The sequence below is a fragment of the Chrysochloris asiatica genome, unplaced genomic scaffold, assembly GCF_000296735.1.
Source record: "Chrysochloris asiatica unplaced genomic scaffold, ChrAsi1.0 scaffold00333, whole genome shotgun sequence".
NCBI classification, from domain to species: Eukaryota; Metazoa; Chordata; class Mammalia; order Afrosoricida; family Chrysochloridae; genus Chrysochloris; species Chrysochloris asiatica.
This window is the reverse complement of record NW_006408851.1, coordinates 2,501,151-2,505,684: the sequence shown is the minus strand read 5'-3', so window position 1 is coordinate 2,505,684 and position 4,534 is coordinate 2,501,151.

Genomic DNA, 4,534 nt, shown 5'->3' with positions numbered 1-4,534 from the left:
AGATATTGATTTTGGATGTGTGTATTTATTGCTATAAATTGTCCTCTGAGAACTGCTTTTGCTGTGTCCCAAAGGTTTTTGGTATGTAATGTTTTCATTCTTGTTTTATTCAAGCAATTTTTTAATTTCCTTTTTTATTTCTTCTATTACCTAGTACCTTATAATCAGGGTGTTATTCAAATTCCATGTATCTGAGTTTTTTCCTCCTTCTTTCTATTGTTGATTTCTAATATTATATCATTGTGATCTGAGAATATGCTTTGTAGTACTCTGATGTTATAAAATTGTTTGAGGCTTGCTTTGCCATCTAACATATTACCTATTCTGGAGAATGTTCCATGTGCATTGGAGAAGAATGTATATTTAACTGTTGTTTCATTTAATACTCTGTGTATGTCTATGAGGTCAAGTTAGTTGATTCTGTTGTTTAATTCATTTGTGTCTGTGTTGAATTTATTTCTAGTTGCCTTGTGATTCATTAAAAGTGGTGTACTAAAATCTCCTACTATTATTGTGGACTCAACTACTTCTTTATTCATTTCTATTAAAGTTTGGTTTATATATTTTGAGGCTCTTGCATTGGGAGTGTGGATATTTATTATGGGTATGTTCTCTTGCTCAATTGTGTCCTTGGTCTCTTATGCTGTGTCTTGTTGTTTTTTTTTCTCTTATAGTCTATTTTATCAGAGATTAATATTGCCACTACCACTTGTTTTTGTTTGACATTTTTTTGATATATATATTATTTTATACTCTGATATTTAGTCTACTCTCTGTCTTTTGACTAGTGTGTTTAATCCATGCACATTCCATTTAATTATCAATGTTGTTTGTATAAAGTGCTGTTGAATCATGAATTAATTGCTATTTTTTTCTGTGTGGTTTTTTTTTGTGTGTGTGCATGTTGCTGGTTTCTTTATTCCACATAATTTGCTATGCTGAGCTCATTTTTTGTGGGTTTTCTTTTAATTTTCTTCTTGTGTTGTTCTAATGCTTGCTAAATCTTTCTGATTTCCTCTTTTTTATTTCAATGTGGAGGTATATTAAGTCTCTTTGAGGTTACCTTGTATTTTATGAATTTATTCCCCTGCTTTAAACAGTCTGTTTTATTTTTAAATTTATTTGACTTCCTTGTCTTTTGGAAATTCTGTATCTACACTATTCCCTTATGTTCTTTGTAATTTTCTTTCTTATTAATTGGTATCTCTGGTTCTCTATTTCCAGTGTTGTGGGTTTGTCTCACTTTAAATACTTTTATATATGCATTGAGTTTGAGGTAGTGTTGTCATATTTATTCATCTCAAGTTGCTGTCTGCTGTTGTTGATTCTCAGTCCAAAGATTCCCTCTTTAGTATTTTTTGTAAAGCTGGTCTTTAATTTTGTTTTTCTGCATATATCCATATTTCACCATTATATTTGAGGGACAGCTTAGCTAGGTATGAGTCTTGGTTGGCAATTTTCTTCTAACAGAGTTATGTATATTTTATTCCATTGCCATTTGCCTGCATGATTTCTACAGAGAAATCAAATTTTAGTCTTATTGGTTGTCCTTTGTAAGTAGCTTTTCAGGTTTCCTGAGCTGCTCACAGGATTTTTTCCCTGTATTTGGATTTGGAAAGTTTGATTATGATATATCTTAGTGATTTTCTTTGGGGGTCTATCCTGTTTGGTGTTCCTTTGACTTCTTGAACTTGTATCTTCTCCTCTTTCATGATGTTAGAGACATTTTCTTCCAACAACAGTTTCATAGTTTTCTATGTGGATTTTATTGTCTTCCTGTTTGTGAATTCCAGTCACCTGTAAGTTATTCCTCTTCATAGTAGCCCACATAAATCTTAGGCTTTCTTCAGACTTTTTTCCTTCTTTTCTCTGATTGCTCTTGTAGTTTACTAGTATTCAGAAATTTATCTTCAAGTTCACTAATTTGGAGTTTCATTGATTGAAATATAGTCCTTTGCCCTTCTAATGTGTTGTCCATTTCTGAAATCTTAGAATTAATATTCTGAATTTCTTTTTGAAGCTTTTGTATTGTCTCAAATGTTTAATTTAGTTTGTTTGTTCTTGTAGTGTTTTTCTGATATCTTCTAAATATTTTTGTGTTCTAATTGCTTTCCTCAATCCTTCTGTCATTCCATTGAAAGTAAGTATCACTGTTCTGATTTCTTGCTCAAGTATTTCCGTTATCTTTCTTAAGAAACATTTTCTAGGTCTGCACATTGGACATTTATTTGTTTGAGCCACTCTTTCTTGTTTCTTCATATGAACTGAAATTTTCTATTGTCTCTGAGACATTTTGGTGTTGTGTTTGTATTTAATTGCCTACTGGTAGGTGTAATGGGAAAATGGAAGCATGTGTCCAATTCTCCAGTCACTAATTGTGCAGCTCAGTTTAGGATAGGTTTGGCTAGTGTTGGCTGCTGATCAGTTGGTACAGGAGTTGGTATTGTATCTTGCCCAGTGGATGAACAGCAGAGAACACTGCAGAGCTGTGTGTGGGCTGTGTGGGCACAGATTCTGTCTCCTTTAGGATGGGGCAAGAAAAGAAAACACACACACACAAATAAAACAAAGCAAACAAATACATAATAGTGAAAAAAAATAAACTAATAAAGGACTAAAAACTTTTTAAAATACAAACAGAATAAAACAGGCAACAAGAAAAAGCAAGATAATATCTAAGAGGAGAGAGAGAGAAAAAAAAATAAACCTATGGTCATGGTAGCTATGTGCTGTGGAGCCAATTTCAACTCATGGCAACCCCGTATAAGGTTTCCAAGGCTGTAAATATTTACAGAAACAGAAAGCCTCATCTTTCACCCATGGAACAGCTGGTTAATTGGAATAGCTGATCTTGCAGTTACAGCCCAACTTGTAACCCACTACACTAGCAAAGAGTGATAGAGTAGAAAAATAAGAGAGCAATTTTTTACAAACACATACTATGCAAAACCCAAGAGAGGGAATATGAAAAGAGAGAGAGACAAGAGATAAAAACAGAAGGAAGAGGAGGAAATGGAAAACAAGAAACAGAAGGAAAAAAAAGAAAGCTGAGTCAGAAAAGATCAAAACGAAGGGAAGAGAGAGAGAGAAAGAAGGAGAAGGAAGAATAAGTGAAGAAAAACAACAAAAGGGGTGGGGAACAAGTGCAGGTGCTGGATCCACAGAGAAGAAAACTCTTGGGGGAGCTCACAAAGTGGTTGGGGGGAGATATGAGATGGTAGTGTTCTCAGCCCTAAATGGAGTTCTTATAGTCCCAGGCATTGTCCATCTGGACTAAAGTCTTGCCAGGGGCTAGGCCAGTTCAAGACAATCAGGCTGCTCTGTGAGCTTTATGTATCTGGAGCAGAACCCACTCAAATCCAGGTGCTAAGCAAGCACAGTAGGCACAGCACCACCTCACTCTGGCACACCTACAGCCTCATGGCTCTGAGCTCCTGGACTGTAGGGGGTTGTGCTCAGGGTGGGTGAGGGCAGGGGCTGGCCACACCTCCAGTCATCCCAACAGTGAAATATGGAAATATGGAGAACAAGAAAGAAGCACACCTTTTCCATTGCTGGTTCCTTGTGTGAATCTACACTGCCAGGTACCGGTATGTCTGCAAAGCTGCCTATGAAATTTCAAAATGGCTGCGTTGTATCTGGCAGGGAAACCCTTCACCAGTTTGTCTCCCTCCTTTGGCACCCAAACTCAGTCTCTCCTCTCATTAAATGTTGGAGCCACTTCTCCAACCTTTCCTCTAAAGCTCAGCATTCCAGAATTCTCATCTATGTGTGTTTCATTTGGTCTTCTTTATCTTTGTTGCAGAGAGTCTGACTAATCCACCATCTTGGTTCCTCTCCTCTTTATAAGTATTAAGCAGAAGTGAGAACAAAACAAAGACACGGGTCACCTGGATGAGGGAAATCATCAGTAAGACACCATGATGAGTTTCCAAAGTTCTATCCCCACATGGTGATCTTTTATAGGGCACAGAGATCAAAGGAATCTCCTCCCACAAACACGACTGATGGCAGCAGTGTGTCACATACACATGTGGTTCTCTAGAAAGCAGGAAGGGACTATTACAGACGGGAAAGCTTACAGAGGTTCTTGGTGTATGACACCAAAAGCAGGTAACCATTAAGGGGTATGAGATATCATGTTTGGTAAAGTGGAGGTACTGAGAAAAAAGAGGAAGACCCCCAATGAGATGGAATGACACAGTGTCTGCCGCAATGGGATCTAACATAGTAATGCTTGTAAGGTTGGTGCAGGACCACGCTGTGTTTCGTTCTGTTGTTTATAGGATCACTGTGCATCAATGCTGACTCAATGGCACCTAATAACAACAGCTTTTGTATGTATGTGTGTATATTGCATTGCTTATTTCCTACTGTTTTGAGACTGTTATGCTATTGCAACATAGAATGTCATAAAGGAAAACATAAACCTGTTTAATCTTATTCTTAAAAGCATGGGTCCTGGTTCCCCTGATCCTTGAAATTTACATGAAATTGATTTTTCAGTCTAGCTGCTGTGTGTGTGTGTGTGTGT